The following is a 22,248-nucleotide window of genomic DNA, read 5'->3' as shown; positions in this document are numbered from 1 at the left end:
TTCATACACCATTCTTTCACATCTTCTATAAAAGCGTTGGCCCAAATTTACTATTAATTAGCGCGGACACTTGTGACACTTCACAAACCAATGTGACTCAAAGAGCAGCAATGATCAACTTTCTGGTGCAACAGTCTAATTTGTGCGGAAAAATTGATGCAAGCGCAGCACAAATGCCTGTGCATCATAGAACACCAATCCAGCTTGTTACATATGGAAAGAGAGTGTATTGAGGTGGGAATAGCGGAGGTTTTCGCAGAAAGACAAATCTATTGAAAAAGCGTGACCTGGCTTTACATGAAATACGGTGAAACCAAGCATTTTTAGGTGTAAATTTGTAATTACTACGAAGTTACAGATTTTCAATGCGTTACCTGTGGATAGTTGTGGTTGTATTGAAATTTGTGTGGCAGGGTGCGCCCAGATACGTTTTAAGGCATGGGCAAAGTGGGCTCTGGCCCAGGGTCCCAGACTTTCAGGGGGCCCCCTGGTAGAGCCAGCTCTGTTTTGCAGAATCTTGCCCTAATGGACTTGAATAAATCTTAAACAGATTATTTTAATTACCATTTTCTTTTAAATTATTTGTAACGTGGGTGATGTGTGATAGTCTATCACAGATATTTTGCTGAGAAATGTTGTTTATTTTTCATGCAAAATCTATAAAAAATAGTTTCTTTTAGCTCACAATAGGACTTAACATATGGGAAATGGGAGGGTGTCACATAAATTATTTGCAGTAATATTAATGGGCTGCTGCTGTGTTACAATATTGAAAACACGTCACTATATGCCAATATTAGATGCAAACACTTTTCGAATTTGGGCCAGTGTGACTGTGCAGAGACTTGGCCAAAGAGGGCATGAAAGAGCTGAAATTGAATCATAAACTCAAAGCGGTTCCATACAGGGGCCCCAGAAAATACGTTTGACCCAGGGCCCCCAAAATCCTTAAGTTGTCCCTGAATGCGCCTCAAGTACACATTTCATGCAAGGGCCGATGGAGCCCCACGTGCCACACAGCAATTCTCAGCATCAGGCCAACAGGATTTTAGCGCGAGCAGAGCTGATGACATCATTGTCGTGCAGCTTCCAATAAACACGGCGCTCCGCAATTTTCAACTATTCACGCAATACAGCACTGTTGATTTTCGTGCAGTAAAGGGCTGCCCCGCACCAAGTTTAGTAAATGTGGGCTCTGGCTTCTTTGGGCACAACTCACAGGACGAAGTTGTCCCATGTCAGAAGTGAGTACCTTATGAAACCTTGAATATTTCTTTGAATCTCAGACTGGTCACGGTGGCCGGACCTAAAGTTGCTAAACTTCGTGTAGTGCTTTGTGAAAGCAGGAGTCCTGAGTTGTGTTTATGGTCAACGATTGAGCAGAGCCATGTTAATTAAGATTCACCGTGCGTGCCAATGGTGCAGTCTGCCACACTCGAGTTTCAAAGCTGCTTTTGTGCCATGTTACAACCGCGCAAGCTGGAACCAGCGCTGCCCTGCATGAGATGTGTACTTGAATACACCCTCCAACACACAACTTCAACGCGAGGATAAACGTCCAAGGGCAAGCCATGAAAAATGTGTCATTTCACAAGAATCACACCTTTTATTATTAGGTCTATCTCACGATATTTACTTACCCCTTGCTTGTGTTTGGTGTAATACAGTGTTAAGCATTCACACATCTAGTGTCACACTATTTGAGTAGATCTGAGGGTGCCAGAAACCTGGTGGTGTGCTGCTCCTGTCTGGTTACGCTGCCTCTGCAAAGACAAGGAAGGGAGTTAGTGCTGTGTGACCCGAAGCCGTGCTGTGCTCTGCGGCACCTCCTTTCCAGGGAACAGTATATTTTGTGCTGGGATGCTGATCACCGCTGCATTTGTGTGTATTTGGGTTTTAGAAGACTGTGCTACAGAATAGTACATCTCACACTCTGCCCTTCTGAATGTGAATTTGGAGCTATATTACGAAATGCAAATTAAAAACAGGATTGCATAAGTTCTTCAGATCTGTCTTGGGACAAATTAAGGTCTTTGGAAACCAAGAGAGGAGCCCTGCATGGCCACAGATGTGCCGGTGGCCAGATGCAGGTTGAAGTCCTTAGTACTATGCTGCAGGTGGGCTGTGAGGACTTTTGTTGGTCCAAGGAAATGTTCCTTTCCCATTATGTATTCATTAATGGACCTATGCTTCCCTATGCTTACTTTGGGCTGTGCTGTTCACTCCCTGTAAGTCTTTACTTGCCGTCAGGATTAGACCTTTCTGAAATATCGTCCCAGATTAACCCTTTCCGTCGACCTTACATTACTTATGTAGCACACACAAGCTAGCTCAACCGGCTCAAGCTGTTGTGGTGTGATGAACTTTCCAAGGCAAATCCGGATTTGCCTTGGAAAATTGGCCAAAGACAGAGCCAAGAATCGCTTTGTGATACTTTACATCTGGGTAGCGTTCCATGAGTGGCAGACGGACATTCCCCTGTAACCACCCCTGGATGATTCTGACACAAATCCCTATCTACTAACACTGGCAGCAAGGGATTTGTGGCAAAAACGCCCACCTCCTTGAGGCAGGTGGAATTGTGGCGCACGCTTTAAAATTCTCCACATTTTTCCAACCTGGCATCTGTGCTGCATTGTACAGTACATGTCCAAAGCAAACATTTTGCACAGTGGGACCCTTCCAGTTCAAAAGCAGTGCTTGCCAGAACGCACACACGTGCAAGGATATGTCTGTTTGAGCAAGGCAACCAAAGGTGTGCACTGCAGGGTAAGAGGAAACAAGGCCATACCTGGGCAATGTTCTGCTCTCTCCCCTCATGCAGTGCTGCTAGTTGCTTCAGATGCATCATAAGTTAGTAAATCAGCCCCATCCTCCCCAGATTCAGGCGCACTGACGCCGCTTGCTGTGGCACGGTGCACTCTAAGCAACCTTCCTTCACTATAATGTATTTTTGGGGATCATAGTTTATTTTAAACTTTGCTTTTTTGCCCAGAAGACACGTTTCTCTATTGGTTTACTGGCACAGGGTTCTACTTAAGTGCCTCGTCATGAGGATCAGTGTGTCAGTGCACCTGGTGCAAAGATCAGTATACCGTTTGCAGATGACACGTTGAAGGTTGAATGAGTCTTGTGTCCCCCGAAAGCTCATCAGAGTTTACCACTGAGACGGATATTTGTGATATCCAGGGGAGATGAAATAGACTGCACTGTTGCAAGTGTAATGTTGCACTGACCAACTGAGCCACTCATATACATAGTGCCCCAGGGCGCAATGTTGATTTGTGTCTCCTTTTGTGTCCCGAGGCACTACATAATTACAGGGGCCACAGATGCTTGTGCGGTCCCTTCTGTTATATGAAGTGACCCGGTGCTAAATGTCAGCTAGCGTGATCCCAAGGGAAGGGGGCATATGCTTATTTGCATGATGAATAGCATCCTTTGTCTTTCCACCATATTAGTGACATGGGCACAGAAGCAAGGAGGCAGTCATGATGTGTACTGGCTGTGCATCACATTGTGGTTGGCACAGGGGTCCGAGAGACTCCCAGGCATCTCCCCGAATGATGGTGCGGCCACTCACTGCAGGGGAATTTTACCCCCTCTAAAGAATAGTGGCCAAGCCGCGGCCTCTAGCGAGGGTCAGACCGCAGCTTGTCTTTCCACCTATTAGCGACATGCAGAGTGCAGAGGTAAAGAGGCTGTCAGGAGGTGCACTGACTGTGCACGACATTGGGGTTGGCACAGGGGTCCAGGAGACTTCCGAAGGTTGGTGCAGTCACTCACTTCGTTTTTCTGCTGATTCGTTTTGCAAATAGCAGCAGAAATGCCGAACCACACCAGTGCAATCTATGTAATACGCAAATCCATGTGCACAACTACTCGGGCTCCTGTATCATATATGTAATCCAACTTCATGCTTAAAGCGCTACGAAGCCCCGAGGATGTGGTAGCAGGCACCTTCGAAACATAAATGGATGAAACAGCGCAGGTATGCCTTAAGGTTGTAGTTGGCAGCAACAAACACGCATTTCTACACTCCGAGACGAATCTGTATTCAAAACATGCAAAAATAGCGCTTGAACCCTGGCTCTCCGCACTTGCATAAAGAAAGGGCTGAAAGGAAGGCTGCTGATTGGCCTGCCGCTTCAAGATGGGAGCCATAGGCCCCACAGACGAGCCAGGCAGTCAGCTGCAGCAGCAGAGGCGGGTAATCACCTCCACAGCTCTGCGCCCGGGGGTCTGTCACGCGCCGCGCTGTTTAAGGATCCGCGAGGGACAAGCGGGCTTTGTCTCGCGGAGCAATTAGAGCCGTGTAAGGGATGCGGGGGGATCCAGCAGCCTTACCCCAGCTTTCACCTGTCCCCCCCTCTTCAGCACTCTCTCCCCATGGATGTCCCCGGGGTGGGTGAGAAGAGCGCCTCTGTCTCGCAGGGTGGCTTCGTGTGTTTTCACTTCTGGTTAATGGAGAAAGGTTTCTTTCATCTTCACTGGGGCAGCAGGAGGAAGATGGCATTTGTGAAGAATGATATATTTTATTGGAGACAGGACTGAGTTCACAGCAGTATAAACCTCACAATCACTACCTCAGAATGATTATTTTTTCAAGGTAAACAGTGTTTTAAGTAGGGGTGTTCGAAATTCACATAATTTGTTTTTGCAGAATTGCACAAAAGTTTAGGAAAAGAATGCAACATTACGTGTATTTGCATGTAATTATGCAAATTATTTGTTTAGTTCTATATTTTAGTGTGAAATGTGTCCTTGATTCAATTTTTGACACTACGACACAATTGGCTGTAAAAAACAAGAAGTGCATCCTGCACAGTTGCCCCACAGTTTTACTGCGAACAGAAGTAATTATACAGCATAATGGTGTAATTTCAGGAATTTCAAATAATAAGTGTAATGTGAGATTCCTGCAGTTACGCGAACTATCCTGGCGTAATTAAGTTTCGCCTGGGCCTAGTTTTTTTTAACACTGACACATTCCTACTCATAACTGCCACCTTCACAGGCACGATTTGGGTAGAAATCCCTGGCACATTATGGAAATCTGTGGTATTTGAAGGTGATACATGCTAATGTTTAATGACAAAAAATGTATCCAACAAAAATACAAAGCTGATATTTTGGGACAAATAATTTTATTTCACAAAAATGATAAGCTTTTATTTGAGGTGAATTGAGTTTATTTATCCAACACGAAGAGCTTGTTTTTGATAGCTGCAAAATGTGTATATTTTTTGAAACTGGTAAGGTAATGTTTGGGAATAAAATGATTACAGTTCCAAAATATGATTAAAGATGATAATAGAGACATCATTTGAAGACATACTGCTGCTGGTGGTTCCTTAGTGTCAGAGGGGAAGCTATGGCTCTTACTTTCTACCCAGAGTCTTTCTAAGGTTTCCCAATATTGTAAAACTGATGGAAAGATCACTTGGTAGCGCTGAGCAGAGTTCTCCATTTTCTCCCTCTCTCTCTCTCTCGCTCTCTTTCGAAGAGTGATGCTCAACAATGTACTACTGCAGTCAACATTAGACTTTGGGGATTGAGCGTACTATGGGCTGCATCAAAAGTCCCTACTAAAACTTTAGCGCATTCAGAATGCGGCCGCAAGAGCAATCACTGAGTTGAAGAAATTTGACTATATTTCCTCCAAACTTTGCTAACTCCATAGCTCCCATTTAGAGATGAAATCAATTTGAATCTACAATTCTTTGCGCATCGGACACGTTGGAGTGGTTTTCCTAGGAACTGCTTTTCCAAATACCCTCCAGAGAGTGTTCTGTACTCTGCTTCACACAGCTTGCCAGATGTCCCAAGTTCAGAAAGCAAAGATGGAAGGGCACCACGCTGTGAAACAGACTGCCAGACTCTCTCAGACTGACTTACAGTCACTGTGTTTAAGAACCCATCCTAAAACATGGTCACGTGACCTAGACTAGGGTTCTCACTTAAATGAATGGAGATTTCTGTCATTTACAATATCTCAGCCCTCCTATAATGTCAAGAGTCCTCTCTGGGATGGACAATGCTGTCACTTAAGAACCAGCTGCATGGTCCGATGAGCAGCATGAAAAAGTCTCTGAACTTTATCTGATGGACCACTTTTTTGTAGTTTTATATAAGGCAAACTTGACCCTAAGGTATTGGAGCTCTTTACATGAGCACCACTTACATTACACAAGGACACATTCCTTTTTGGTAGGTACAGGGAGATGAAATGATTTGCCCAGAATCACAGGATGTTGAGCTGACGCTGAGACTCGAACCTGGTTCCCCAGCACCAAAGTCGGCAGCTGTGGCCGTTAAGGCACATCCACTCCCCTGGACAAGGACTCACACCACTGGGCAAGGTCAGCAAATGTAGACAGACAGACCCTAGGTCTTGCCTGTTTCTTAGCTCCTTGCCCATTGGTGTTCCTCATTGCTTAATTTCTGCAGGTGATTGCAGGTGCTGGGCACCTGCACTCATTTACGGGAACTGGAGTTTATTTATTTTTAACAACACATTTTATTGGTTTTCAAAGTTACCAAAGGAGCAAAACCAGCAAGCATTATACATGTGCCAGGCATAATGTAGAAATTCTCGGCACCCAATAGTAACCCCCGGAAGGTCTGCAAAACATCAGACCAGAACCCCCCACCACTACCCCCAACCCCGCACCACGCACCCTGCAGTCATCATAGAGTAACATTACATAAACATGCTCCATGCACACACGCCAACCCGTGGCATTAAACTGCTGAATTGCTCACTACAAGTCTGTCTACTGGGTCCCGGGAGACCGGAGGCCCAAAGAGCGACAGGTCAATGCCTCTGTATGTGGCCCAGCCCGCCCAAATTTTCCCATGCTTTTGTGGAAAACCCCGTGCCTGAAACACCGCCACTTCAGCCGACAGGCATCTATCCATTGCTTTCTTCCAATTACCTATACCAGGTGGAGACGCCGCCTTCCAGTGTTGTGCAATGTCTCGCTTGGCAAGTGTGAGACTCAAGAATAGCAAGTGTCTTTTGTATCTGTTCCCACCAATGTCCTCAGTCCCATGGAGAAGAATCAGTCGTGGATCGGCAGGGATGTTCCACGCAAGGACCCGCCCCACGCAAGACCTAAAACCAGACCAGAAATGTTGCAGCGCGCCGCAGCTCCATACCGTGTGTAAAAACGACCCTTCCTCCAAGCCACAGCGAAGGCACATGGGAGACTGGATAGCCCCCATCTTGTAGAGGCGTAAACTTGCATAGTAAGCCCCTTGGAGGTATTTAAATTGGATCAACCAGTGGAGACAGCGGAGTACCGAGGGCTGGCCAAGGCCTCGGCACAGTCATCATCGGTCAATGTGGGCACATCCGCCTCCCACGCCGCCCGAGTCCTGTGAATAGTGGTAGTGGAGTGTGTAGTGATTGTTTGATATACTTGCCTAATTTTATGGGCACCCAAATCCCCCATAAGCAACCGGCCTTCCAGCGGGTGAAACAGTGGTGAGATCCCTGATGAGGGTAGACACTGCTTGACGGAGCTGCAGATATCTATGAAATTGTGTCTTATGAAGCTGGAAGTCGTCTTGCAGCTTCTGAAACGACTTGAGAGTAGACCCCTGCATTATGCCCCCCAACGTGGAGATCCCTATGTCATCCCACCAACAGAACCCCACCATGGACAGGGACGAGACCGGCCGGAGATGGGAACCCCGACAAAGAGGAGTTGCGCATGTCAACTTACACCACCAATCCATCTGGCGGACTACACACCTCCATATCTGAATGACAGTCTGACAGGCCGGGGGAGCTCCGTCAAAGGCGAAGAACTATAGAGGAGGTGGAGCAGCGGGGTTTCTCCCATGAAAGTCTCTCCACCGCATAAGCTGGATCTGCCTGAGAGCTATACCACCAGTCGTTTATCACTTCGAAGCCCAATAGTATGCCAGAACGTCAGCCGCCGCAATCCCACCGCAGTAAGTAGATTGTTGCTAGCGCCACACGAACCACATCCCCCCAGAGGAACCTGTTCAGGAGAGCGTTGATTTGACGGAACGAAGACGGAGGAATAGGAAAGGGGTAGTTTTGCAGCCGATATGGCAAACGTGGCAGAGACACCATTTTGAATGTGGCAGATCTACCATAGAGCGAGAGGGGTAGTTTAGACCATACCGTCGTCTCGTCCCGCACCACGGGGCGCAATGGCACGATGTTACATGACCACGCAACTGTCGGGCACCGCGCGTTACACCCCCCAGGTATCGAAAGCCCTCATCTGCGACAATCAACTGCGAGGCCCAGGCCTGAGACCGCTGACCCCTGGTGATAGGGAGCAAAATAGACTTAGAGGGATTGGCATAGAGCCCCAAGGTCTCTCCAAAAATGTTCAGAATCTCGAGCACCCTAGGCCTGGAGACCCAGGGATCAGACATAAAAAACAAGGCTTCATCGGCATATAGCGCAATCTTGTCGGAGCACTCCGGCGACCAGACTAGACCCCGACAGCGTCTATGCAAACCCAGGTAGCCAGGGGCTCGATGGTCAACGCGAACAGTAGCAGGTAGAGTGGGCACCCCTGCCGCGTGTCCCTATGGATGGGAAAGGGGGCCGACCAATGACCAGCCACACGGACCGAGGCGGTGCGGCGTGTATTTAGTAACTGTACATACGCCCTGGAGCAGGGGCCCAGATTTACTGCCTCCAAGAGCTTAAAAAAGGTATTTCCAACTCAAAGAGTAGAATGCCTTGTCGATATCCGCAAGCAAGACAGCTGCGGGGCGCTCCAAACAGTGTGCCTCCGCCACGGCATTGTGGGCACGCCTAATATTGTGTCAAGTAGACCTGTGAGGCATAAAGCCTGCTTGATCTGGATGTACCAGATCTTGTATGCACGTACGGAGTCGGTCCGCCAGAACCTTCCCCAGCAGCTTATGCTCAAAATTCAACAGAGAAATGGGGCGGTACGAACCCGGCTCCTCCGGTGGGCGACCCGGCTTAAGTGAGACAACAATCTCCGCATGCCTCCCGTCCAGGGGGCAGGATGCACCGCTCTGAGGCATCGTGGAGCGCATCCAAAAGATGAGGTCCCAACATCTCCAGGTGGGGCTGCAGGAAATTGCACAGGAACCCATTTGGGCCGGGCGCACGTCCCGGATGTATGTTGGAAAGGGCGGCCCGTAGCTCATCCAAAGTGATGGGCTCATTCAAGACGGCACGCTGCTCCTCCGAGAGGCGGCAAGGAGGGATATCCACAAGGAAGGAGTCAATAAGGGGTTCAGCAATAACCTGGAGTTAATTTTTTATTGTCAGATTCGTAGCATGAGAGGGAAAGTCAGAAAAAGGAAAGTGAGAAGGAAAGAGGAGAAGATAAATCGGAACATACTGATAAAAGGAGAAAGGAGGGATGAAGAAGAACCTGCAAGAGTGAGATAAAGAATCAGGACCTCTAGGGTGGTTGAGAAAAGAGGCATGAGGCGGAATTAGGAGTCAGAAGCCTTGGGTTTGTAACCGTGGCCTTCTGCAGCACTATGCTCCTAAGAAACCTTTTGGTCTCTGCACTTATTTTTTATTGATTTTTTCGAAAATTAAGCACTGCTTTTCCTCTGCTGTCTTCTCTGGGGTTACATCAGGGGTCTAGCCCAAGGCCGAGGACCCAGTCGTGGTGTTGTAGGAAGACAGGGGTGGTAGAACCGCGGAATCCATGCAGAGCCCTTCCTTCAAGCCTCTGTCCAGCTCTGCCGGGGAGGAGGGCAGGACTTGGTCTTGTGTGGGACAGGTTGTGGGCGAAGGGGACGTGGCACAATAACAGTGGCCAGACTGGCTTAGCTTCCTCCTGACCTCTGTCTGTCAAACAGTGGATACAAAGTCCAAACTGGACCGGGCAGTCTGTAAGAGCGAGGGAGGGCATTCCTGAAAGCCTGTGACAAGCTCTAAATACTAGATGAAAATGTGCATCATGCCTCAGTTACTTAATGTATCTACTGTGACCACTGGGTAAACCTCAAGTAAGATAGTCCAATGGGTAAAGGTACTTTATGCTGAAGGTAACCCCGACCCCAAGCTACAAGTTAAATTAACAGTGAGGACGCTCTGGAGTTTAATGTCCAGCTGCAGAGAGCTGCATGTGGTCACAGGTCCTTGTCTCTGTCTTCTTTCGGCCCATATCCTGCCCACATCCAGGGCCCTCTTTCATTAGCGCCTCCGTGACCCTTTCCTTTAAATCTATCCCTCTCAGCGAGCTTCCCAGACTAGCCTTGATCGCATAGGCTGCTTGCTGTGCTCGGTCCCATGAAATGGATCTCTAAGTATAAGAGAGAAGACCAATGGATGGAACCCCAAGAAAAAACGGAACATGTGATTATTTACAGCAGCTGATGGTATAAACTGGGGCACACCTACGCAACCGCTATGATCACACAAGTTCAGAATCACACGATATCTGTGGATGGATGGATAAATGAATGGATGGATGTTTTCTTTTCCCTGGGTACTCTTATAGTTTGGACCTTGGCGACATGAACAGTGAAGGTGGTTCAAGACACCCTAACATTAGTTGCAGGGAAAAACAACGTGTGAAGAAGGAAGAAGTGAGTTACATTGAGGTGAGGTGACCTTTGAAGGGGTAGATGGCTAAATAAATATTTTGTTGTTGAGTTTACATAGTGCTTCTTACCCTGCAGAGGCTCCAGGGTGCCCGGGTTAAAGGGATAATTCTGGTGGTTTGTCCCATATGTGAGATTTTAAGTAGATATGTTGGTAGACACAACAGATAGCTGAGCACAGAGAGGAAGTCAGGCAGACAGGAGGCGCCCTTAATACAGGTGCTTCAAGGTGATTGAGAAATACCTGCTACATGCCTGCTGGGGACAAAATACTTAAATGAGAACCAGATGGACCTGCAACCTCCATGCACCCGTCAGCAAGCGCGGGAAAGATGTGCGAGGATCACCCACGTTATGACACCGGAATAAAAATGGGAATCCAGGGAGGCTTTAGTGATATTGAGCAGGCTGTAAATAATCCTGAGCCTAAGCAGTATTGACAAATTAAAATTTAGTAGGTTCACTTGATCAAACTAATGGGCCACTTACAGTTCCGCTGTGCCGCGGTAAGCGTTTTGCGTGCTGCCTTTTAATTCCAGCTCGCTCTGCCGTCAGTGCCATTTACCCTCAGATGGCCTGAGTCAACAGAATCCAGGGTGGGTGAATTCATTTTCATGCAGACTGGCCCGACTGTTCGGCCTCTGTCTGCACAGTCTGGTCCTACTGAACCCCGCATGGCTCTCAAGGCGCCAAAGCGGGGAGTGTGGCTGAGACTGCGTCCTTGGCGCCAGCATTGAGCACAAAAACACTAGGGATAGAATTAAACCAGTAAGAACAGAAACATTTTCCACACATATCCACCGATTTGTCCTCCTAAAGAAGTGACAACCAACAAAAGTTTGAGGATAGGACATTACCTTTCCTATACAAAACATAGTAAATGTAACATTAAATTGGCAGCTTACTGGCTTTAAGGTTTTGAGAGCGTGAACTGGGGCACATAGTTCTAAGGAATAGGGAAAAACAAGGGCCATGGGACCGGTACGTGGGTTTATAGTGAGAACTGAGCCACAAACCAACAACGGAGCCCTATCCAGCAAACAGTGGAAGGAATGGGGTCTCTGGCCTCCAGCCAATGGTGGAAAAGGTTGGTTTCTTGCTTGTGGAGTGAGGAATACTCAGGAAACTGTGGGATATATTTATGAGCCCTGTTGCGTTGCACGTGCATCACGCAATGTGGTGCAAGAGCGACGCAACACAAAAATGAGATTTATGAAGCCACACAAGGCCAGCTTGTGCGGCCCTTAGTAGCTTCATAAATTTCGAGTAAAGCAATGCAGCACAAATGGCTGAGTTGTCTTACTCTGCACCTTACTCTGTGTTCCTTGGGTTTTGCATAGGTATTCCCACACATCATCCATGGATTTTGACTCATTCCCAGATTTACAAGATGTGGTAGACCTAGGATTATGCCAAAACCCTACTCCTCCCCAGGTGAGGTGCAACAAAGAAATATGTTCTTTTTCCTCCTTGTTGTTTCCCCTCTCTATGTGTGTTGCATTTTGCAGCACACATAGAAAAAGGATAGGATAGGAGTTGGCCTAACGGCTAGGGTGGTCAACCTCGAATCTGGGGAACTGGGTTCGAGTCTTGGCAAAGACGCTGAACATCCTGTGATTCTGGGCAAATCACTTAATCTCCCTTTGCCTAACAAAAATGAATGTGTCCTAATATAACTCAACTGGTGCTATGTAAAGCGCTCTGATACCCAATTTGGGTCAAGTTTGCGCTATATAAAACTCTCTAAAAAAAAAATGCCTCATGGGAATGTTTTTGTGCTGGAAGATGCCCCTTCCTGTACAAAAACATTTCTATGCAGGCACCCTTGTACCACGGTGCAAGGTTTCCTGCATTGGCTCTAGCCAGACAAAATGGCTCCAGAGCAGGGGAAAAGGCAGAAATGCACCGTATTCTTTGAAATATGGCACATTCCTGCCCTCTACCTGTTGCACAGTGTAGCGCAGTAAGGAGACTTGCTGCGCTGCACTGTGTGACAAACTCATAAATATGCCCCAGTGTTTTTATTATAAGTTTGTGTATGCATACATGTTTGATTATCAGGGAAGAAATGATAAATTTGTTAAAGTGAAAAGTATGATTTTCGGACATTACACAGCGCCAGTGCTTAAGTTGAGCATGTGAAGGGCACCCATTTTTGGAGCCAGAACGTATTGTTCAACCTAAACTTTTGACCCAGAACAAGAAAGAGAAAAACAGAGAAGGGAGAAAGAAGGTAGTAAATAATTATAGGAAAACATTGACAAAGGGAGAAAGCAGGGATGAAAAAGAACCTACCAGTGAGCGATAACGAGACAGGAAGTGCCGGGCAGTGGAAGAAAGAGGTATAAGCTGGTACCAACACTAGAAGCCTTGGTTTTCTGCAACTCCAGCATCCGGCAGCCCCGACAGCATACCTCTAAGAAAAACTTTGGGCCTTTCATTTATGTATTTTTTTAAACAAATGAAACACTGGCAAACCCAGGGTTTATGTTATGTTAGCAGAAGTGGAGATCGCTCACCATGCTGTTTGGTCCATCTTCTTTCCGAGTTGGGTCACGTCTCTAGTCTCCCATTTTAAGGCATGTGACCCTGGGTTACTCTTGGCTTTTGCATTAGACTCTGGCAAGTGCAGTGGTGGGACCTCCTGTCATCAATTGCAACGACTACATTTCAGTTTTATCATTTTACTTCTTCTAGTGGGGGAAATATCTTTCTCTACCAGGATCATGGCATCCCATAATGGGTAAAGAGCAATTGTATCATGTACTCTCAGAACCGCTTTGCTACTGTGCTATTGCTAAAAGTGCACTGTTCTTCTTCGTCCACTGTCTTCCATCTATCTGTTTCAACGATATCTGTAGGCAATCAGTCCACTGACATCACTGATTCCAGTGACCACACTGTATCCCACACATATGTCGATTTACGGCTCAAAGGAGTTACCTCCGGACATCAGATCTGAGACTTGTGTTGTCCATATCTGGCATCAGCATCTTGAATCTGATAAAATATGACAATGTCTCCAATGTCAAATCAATTACTTTCACCCCAAACCGAGAGTTGTCTTATTATATACTACTACCCTGTTCAGATATCAGAAAGTCTAACCATACAAATGTCATCTTCATTCTTCTAACAGTCTTGCCATCCTGAGTGTTTCAGAAACCATTACCATCACAGGATGAATGTAGCTGAAGTGCAAAGAAATTGTGTACAAAACAAAATATTTTGCTAACCCAAATGTAATAAAGGCCCTGCCATCAGAGTCCAAACATTATTATCTCAGCTGTAAGCTCTTCTGTCTTTCATTCTAAAATTGACTTTTTAGGGTCAGTCATTCCAATTCAAATACCAATTTAATGGCCAAAATCAATGAACTTGTTTTGTTAATTTTTTCAAAGACTTGGAGGTCATTTAGAGCATGGTGGGGGAACAGCAATCAATTGGCAGCTCTTCCACCACACTGCTAAACTCGAAGATACTTTGTCTTATTTTGGCACTATAGAAACCTGAGACTACTAAGTTATGGGAAACACTTCTCTACATGCCTGTCTGCCCTAGAGCCAGCAGTTTCAGAGCATCAAAAGCCCCATCCCATTTACGGCTAACCTTCCAATATCCATTTTTCATGCTCACGAATACCATAAAAGGCGCAGTGGCTGTACAGCGAAAAAAATCCGTCGCACTATGTTGGAAATGGCCCTCTCTGCAGGATCACCACCAAACATTTTGCCTTCCTTCTCCCCTTTTTGCTGAATTAGTTTTTGTTGGCTTTAGGACTCTGGGCACTTTACCACTGATAACCAGTGCTAAAGTGCTTGTGCTCTCTACTTAAATCATAGTAATATTGGCTCATACCCAGTTGGCATATTTAATTTACTTATCAGTCCATAGTACACTGCACTATATGTGCCCAGGCCCTGTAAATTAAATGCTACTAGTGGGCATGCAGCATTGATTATGCCACCCACTTAAGTAGTCCCTTAAACATGGCTCAGGCCTACCATTGCAGATCCAGTGTGTGCAGTTTTAAACTGTCATTTTGACCTGGCAAATAACCCTTTTTCAAGGCCTAAACCTTCCTTTTTAATACGTATGAGTCACCCCTAGGGTAGGCCCTGGACAGCCCAGAGGGCAGGGTTCAATGCATTAAAAAAGGTAAGACATGCACTTTTAAATGTTACATGTCTTGGTAGTAAAAAGCTCCTAAATTCATTTTTCACTACTGCAAGCCCTCTATCTACCATAGGATAACATTAGGGTTACCTTATTACATTTTATAAGTGTAATTTCCAAATGGGAAGATATGACTGGTTCAAGTTTGGTGTCTCTGGAATTACAATTTAAATGCAAACGTATAGTATAGTCAAATTTTAAATTACAATTTGCTTAATGCCACTAGAAAGTTGGCATTTTCTTGTTTTGTTTTAGCCATTTGGTGTCTGTAGCCTGTCTCTGATCACATGACTGGATGTAGTTGGCAGTTAGCCTTTGTGTATTCCTCCTTGACAGCCAGATACAATGGGAGCTTAGGTATGTCTCAATGGGCCACTTCTGGCAGTATGGGAGGGAAGAGCTGGGCAGAGCCTCACTTAGACCTGAGTAGGCTGTGTCCTGTCCACACACAAAGGGCTGCATACCCTCCCCTGTAGGGAGTCTGGAGCCAGGGTACATAAGGAGGACCTCTGTGCACTTTGAAAGTAACCCTGGGCAGTGAACTACGCTCCGCTTGTGGAGTTTCCCACACTCCGCATTACGTGGAGCTCGCCGAGTTCCAAAAACCTTCGCTTCGCATAGCGGAGCGGAGTTTTTTTCCCCGCTCGCGATCGTCAACACCAAGTTGGCGATCGCGAGCGAGGAAAATCAAACTCCAGGTGAGATTTTTCCTCGTTCGCGTTCGTCAACATCAAGTTGGCGAGCGGAAGCGTGGAAAATAAACATCCCGGTGAGATTTCTCAACGCGGGGTGATCAGGTTTCTCAATGCGAGTGGTCACGTATGAGAAACTGCTTGTTTGTGTTGAGAAATCTGCTGCTTGAGTAATAATCTACTCAAGCGGCATCAAAGGGAAAGAAGGGACCGCTTGCGCTGTGCAAGGTGCCGTTCGCGATGACTGCACAGTGCGGACAAGCATCCGCACTGTGCAATCACCGCGATCAGGATTTTTCTATGGAACTCCGCCGCTTGCAGAGCTCCGCGTAGCACGGCAGAGTTTTTTTGCCACTTCTCCGTGAACTCTGCCCAGGTTTATTTGAAAGGCATGTCTCTGAAGTCTCCCCCACTTCACAGACACTACTGGGTATAAATACTGGACCTCAGGCACCACCACTTGAGTACACTTCCGGACCTGTGTATTCCCTGCCAGGAAGAAGGAGTGCTAAGCTGCTGAAGGGCTGTCACTCTGCTGGACTGCGGTCTGCTGGACTCCGGCTTTGCTGTGGACAGAGACCAGTAGCCCAACTGTAACTGGTTTTCTACTGTCTCAAGGAGTACTTTGAGGGACCCCTACGTCTGTGGCCAAAGGTTCCCCACCTGAACCGCGGACCGAGAAATAACTGCAAAGGCACCCCTGTTGACCGCACTGCACCAGGGCCAAGAAAACTGAAGTAGCCCAACTCGGCAAGTTAGTGGCCACCCTGGAAGAATCTGTACTGACTGCTGCAGGGTGCCCCAATAGATGGCCAAAAGTTACACCTGAGTCATTCGGGCCGGGGAGTGTCCTCTGAGTCCAGATTGGTGCCCAAAAGGAACACAAGCCTCTACCAAGGGATATTGATGGAACTGCTGTGGACAGAGACCAGTAGCCCAACTGTAACTGGTTTTCTACTGTCTCAAGGAGTACTTTGAGGGACCCCTACCTCTGTGGCCAAAGGTTCCCCACCTGAACCGCGGACCGAGAAATAACTGCAAAGGCACCCCTTTTGACCGCACTGCACCCAGAGCATTCTTGAGTATCTTTGATCTCCTGCATCTGCAGCATCAGGAGTGGACCACTCCATTGACGCCTATGGAGGTCCTGCTGTAAAGCTTGGAACTGGACTAGAAAACACTTTGGGGGCCAGGTAACCATCCAAATACTCCTTATTGGCCCCCCACACCTTCTGTCTGTTGGATTTGGTCTCAAATCTGGGCTGGATTAGTCAGACTCAGGTCTTACAAACTTTTCAAAAGTTTACAAATTTTATGGTTGCCAATGCTTATTTGTGGTTAAACTGAGATTTAAGTTTTCTTTAAAAGTCTGTATCTCCTTAGCTCTTTAGTGGATTTTGCTCATCTTGAACTTAAAAAATCATAAAAATATATTTTATTTTTATAAATTGGTGTCCTTCTTTCATGTTGCATGGATTTCTTTTTCATTGTTTCGTACTGTTAAATGCTTTACAAGAGTTCCTTTGTCCAAGCCTTGCTCCTCGAAGCCATAGCTACCCAGGCTTGAGCTTAAGGTTTTACAAACAAACCTAACTGGACCTAAGGCAGTTTTTGCAAGTGTGTTACACGGTAAGGCCACACAGCCGTACCAAATAATGCACCCAATCCTTCAATGTTATGTTCCAAGCATGTCCAAACATTTAAATAGAGTAGAGGAGGGCAATCTACTGAAAGTTCGAGACACTCTCGAGCAATATAGCTGGCTCTGGTTCAGATTGAGGTCCTCATGAAATCTTGAGTCCAAAACTAGCTGAGCCTTCTGTACTCGCACCTCATTCTCAAAGCCTACAAAAGTTCCCCTTCCAACTGTGCAGCCGATGAGCTGCTGTCCAGCAGCGGTGCGCTAACCTCTTTCTGCATTTTTAATTATGCCCTCAGGATTCATATGAGCTGATCGGGAGATGCCTTCCCAATCACAAGCTGGTGCTAACAGCCCACAGCACCAGTTTACCCGCGATAGCAGCCGCATAAAACATCGCCACAGAGGATCCCCGCAACTATCGCTAATGAGATGCAGAGTGGGCGTTCCTGTGTCAACAGCCGCGACCACACCACTCCTCAACATTCTCAACGACCAGACAGATCGGCGATAAGAACACAAAACCGGCTATAAGGTGCGTTAGCACCAGGAAATCTACACCTGCTCTGACCTAGTGTTAAGTTGGACGGCAGCCAGCACCACAAAAGGGAGACCAGCCCAGGGCCACATCGGAAGGGCAACAGATGCCATGGAGCCACACATCATGCGCCCCGGACACACAAGAGGGTCACAACACCCACCCACACCACCTCCCGGACCACACCTCCCTGGCACCCCCCCCCCCCCCAAGACATCAGCCACACAAAGACATGTACAAAACATTCTGCATGACGTCGTACAATCACAACAGTTGGAATGCATGTGTGGTCACAGAAATGAGCATCATACATTCACTTTCGAAGCAACAAAGAAAACTTTATTAAAATAAACACCGAAATTAAATGGAGACACATGGCGGCTCCCCGCGGGACAGTCTGTAGGTCACAGCCTGCAAGACAAAAAACATGATGAGAAGGTGTGTCCTGCGCACATCAAAGGACAGAGAGTGAAGGAGAGAGAGAGAGAGAGGGAGAGAGGGAGAGAGAGAGTAGAAGAAGAGAGGGGGAGAGAGAGAAGAAGAGGGGGAGAGAGAAAGAGAGAAGAAGAGAAGGGGAGAGAGAAAAAAAGAGGGGGAGAGAGAGAGAAGAAGAGGGGGAGAGAGAAAGAGAGAAGAAGAGAAGGGGAGAGAGAAAAAGAGAGGGGGAGAGAGAGAAGAAGAGGGGGAGAGAGAAAGAGAGAAGAAGAGAAGGGGAGAGAGAAAAAGAGAGGGGGAGAGAGAGAGAAGAAGAGAGGGGGAGAGAGAGAGAAGAAGAGAGGGAGAGAGAGAGACAGAAGAAGAGAAGGGGAGAGAGAGAGAGAAGAAGAGCGGGGGAGAGTGAGAGAGAGAAGAAGAGAGAGGGAGAGAGGGAGAGAGAGAAGAAGAGAGAGGGAGAGAGAGAGAGAAGAAGAGAGGGGGGGGGAGAGAGAGAAGAAGAGCGGGGGAGAGTGAGAGAGAGAAGAAGAGAGAGGGAGAGAGCGAGAGAGAGAAGAAGAGAGAGGGAGAGAGAGAGAGAAGAAGAGAGGGGGAGAGAGAGTGAGAGAAGAAGAGAGAGAGCTGGCCCTGTGCACCCAGGCCACACTGCTCAACCGCTGCCACCGGTGTGTTTTCAACCACTTGCTGGCATGTAGTGCAGTCCATTAGGTCACACATATGAGTCAGAGCCGTCATCTGAAACAGAGTCCAGATACATGACTGGCACAGTACACACACTCGCACAAGACAACAGCGCCTGCCCGCCCATGCACACCGAGGCAGAGGCATCACAAAGGGCCCCGCCGCCCACGAAGCATGCTCGCCCATGCACACCCAGCCTTCACTGCTCACCTTCTGCCACCGGCGTGTAGACTGGATGTCCCACCACGTGCCGCTGCAAGCCACAAGCCCCGCGGACATGGCACCCTCCACACCATGCAGCCATGCTCCGCAGGCCACCAGGTCCCACGTGTGTTGCAGGGTCTTGAATACTCCATGGTTGAGGACATACCAGTACACCGGGCAGCATTGCAGGCTGCCCACCCACTCTGCAGCTTACGGTACCACTGACTCAGTGCACCCAAAGTCACCGTCCCGTGGCGGGGTGCCTGTGTCTGCCGCAATGTGCCGGGTGCGACTAACCCTGTGCAACCCCAGTCAGTGCCCCGTGGTGGTCGGCCTGTGCCGTACGCAGGCCTGGGTTGCCACTAACCCTGTGCAACCCCAGTCAGTGCCACGTGGTGGTCGGCCCGTGCCATAGGCAGGCCTGGGTTGCCACTAACCCTGTGCGCAACCAAACTCATGTGCCCTTCATGATTGGGAACCGTGGCGTCCGTCATCCAGTCACCACGGGCAGAGGAGAATGTGACGTCGTCGGCCCCTTATTTTGGCAGAGTCACATGGCCTGTGACGCATGTGCCGGATGGGTGTGGTGTGCGTGCAAACCTGACCTCAGGGAGTGGCTGTGACATGCTGACAACTAGACCAGTGACCTGCACACCACAAGCGAGTTCGCCTGCGACGGGGAGCAATGAGGACCCCCCCTCGGAGCGTAAGCGGAGTGGTCTGGCCTGCCGTATGCCGGACCAGCGCAGGGCTTGACACAATGACACGTGGGCTCTGGGCGTGGTTCAGTCCATGCCCGGACAAGGAAGTAAGTGATGCGTGTGTTCCAGTAGTAGTGTCCACGGGACACGGGACACAAAATGCAATGTAACACCCTCGGACTGGCATCCCACAGGATGAGCATCATTGATGCAAGGGAAATCACTGTCCCTACATTCATCCACACATGCATACATGACTGATGATAGACATGACACAGCAGTGCGTCAATGGATGTTTATTGCACATCCAGTGTAGTTATGCAGCCAGAGCAGTTTAGGGCAATGCCCAGCACACTAAACACTATGGGCCTGTGGAGAGCCAGCCAGAGTCCATCCGTAAATGACACGTCCTGCTGAAGGGAAGGGTACAATCCGCAGTCTGGTCGCAATGTCATTGGTCACCAATCCGGAAGTGGCAGTCCATGTCGCTGTCCAAGGTGAGTGCATCGGAGTGTATCGTGGGTCAGTGTGAAGGTCATGAGGCCATGTGCGGAACAAAGCAGACACAGGCCAGGTGGCGGTAATAAATGCTAGTGCCTGGTCCTTCTGACCACAGTCCCATCCACATCCTCGTTCCCGGGTGGGTGCCCTGCCCCACCTGTGGGTGTTTCAGAACCGGCTGCCACACTGTGTGCCACTGACACAGCAGGGGCCTGAGTGGATTTGGCTGCCGCACTGGGAGGCACTGACACACCAGGGGGCAGGGATGTGGATGGTGTGGGGGCAGCAGCATTCGATGATGTGCAGCGGTGGCTGCCATCCTTTCCGCCTCCATCCGCACCATATCCTGCATGAGCCTCCGTATGTGTGCCAGCTCACGGCTGGTATTGCTGGAGCCACTCTGAGCAGACAGCTGTTCTACTCTCCGCGGCATGACTCCAGCGTTTTCAGTGAGGGCTCGTTGGAGCCCATGGGGAGGACATAGTCAACCAAGGATGGCGTCCAGTTTGGCAGCCATGATGCCAAAGCCCACCTGCACCTTCTCAGCCGTCTCCATCTGGCACTCCAGCACACGGCGTTGGAAGGCCATGTGTTGTTCCTGGAGGTCTTGGGAGGGTGCCGGGGCTGTGGGTGCCTCCTTCTGGGTGGTTTGGGTGGTGAGTGGGGTCTCATTGGTGAAGTGTGGCTGGGACTGCTCTGCAGGAGGTGTTGACGGTTCCCCTGCGACGTGAAGGGGAAATGGTGTATTACTATGTGTCCACATGTGTGTGGACGCATGGTATAGGTTGACATTCAGGCAGCATGGCATTGTACATTGTGACAGTCTGTAGATCTGGGCGATGACCCGAGTAATTTTGGGTGTGCAACGTGCTGTGCTTGATTGTGCATGTGTGCCATCGTGGTCATCTCCACCTGTCCCCCCAGTACCTGGTGGTCACTCACCCTGTTGCAATTGTGTTGTGTCCTGTCGAGCAGTGTACATTCCCCCGACTCCGGCCACAGTCTCCACGCTGATGACCGTCGACATCAGCTCCTCCATGTCATCCAGCTCCAGCTGGGACGCTGGGCCCCCACCTCCAGTCTGCGATGTTGCCTTCTGGTTGGCTGAGAGTTTCTCCTTGGTCTTCCACTTGATGTCGTTCCATCACCTCTTGACCTGGTCCATTGTCCTCTTGTGCTCTCCGACGGCAATTACCTTGTCGACAATGTTCCGCCATATTACAGTTTTGGTGCCCAGTGACACGTTGGCGGTGACAAAGATTTGTTGATGGTGTTCCATCACCTCCATGGTTATGATCCCATTCGCCTGCGGACTGAACTTCGTCTTCCTCATCTTCTTGTCCTTTGCCTTCCCTGTCCCCGTGGTCCCAGGCTGGTCATCTGTGGTGCTTGTGGAGTTGCGCTCGTCCTCTGCGCCTGCTCCGGCAGCCTCCATGGTGCGTGGGTGTAGGTCAGTTTGTGTGTGGGTGTTTTTTCTGCTTTTGTGGAGATTTTTCCCACCTGCCACGTGTGTTTTGCAGGCCTGGCGCTGCTTATCGCTGATTTCCTCATCGCGCTTTGGCCCATCGCAGGTTTTTTGGTGTTGTGGTTTGTGTTTTTATCTCCATCAAGGTGGTTTTATCGCAGACATTGTCCGCGGTTTCGGCTGACTATCGAATGGTATCGCCGTGTTGGGAATTCCACATTGTCACGGGGTTATTTTCCCGCGATATTGAAAGTTGTGTTACGCTACTCATGTGGTAGTTATCACGCGTTCTTGTGAATATACCCCCTAGAATTTTAGTACGTAGAAGTACTGGTATTGGCATCTTTGTTAAACCCTAGGAATCCAGGAACACCAAAATAAAAAAATTAATGATTGCCCAGGCTCTCCTTAACTTAGTATACTTTTTATAGAAATAATTCTTGTGCCAGTTCGATTTAAACTGTAATGGTTGTGTTTAACACACTGTACGAATTTAGTTCCTGAAATAAACACAAAGGGCAGATTTATTAAGATTTTGCACTGAAGTAACACGGGCCCTCGCAGCCCCCGCAGTGCGGGGGGAAGGCTGAGTTGCAGGGAGCCCCCTCAGCACAGTACTCTGGACTGAG

At 48.4% G+C, this 22,248-nt stretch overlaps 1 protein-coding gene across 1 annotated transcript in view; it reads left to right on the top strand.

The window, feature by feature from the left end:
- The window catches only part of LOC146858414 (LHFPL tetraspan subfamily member 7 protein-like), an 853,086-nt gene that overhangs the window by 341,487 nt on the left and 489,351 nt on the right, over window positions 1-22,248 (top strand). The window lies entirely within an intron of this gene.

This window comes from Triturus cristatus, chromosome 3_2 (genome assembly GCF_964204655.1).
Source record: "Triturus cristatus chromosome 3_2, aTriCri1.1, whole genome shotgun sequence".
In the NCBI taxonomy this organism is placed as follows: Eukaryota; Metazoa; Chordata; class Amphibia; order Caudata; family Salamandridae; genus Triturus; species Triturus cristatus.
The sequence above is the reverse complement of the archived record's forward strand: the minus strand, read 5'-3'. Positions and strand labels throughout refer to the sequence as shown.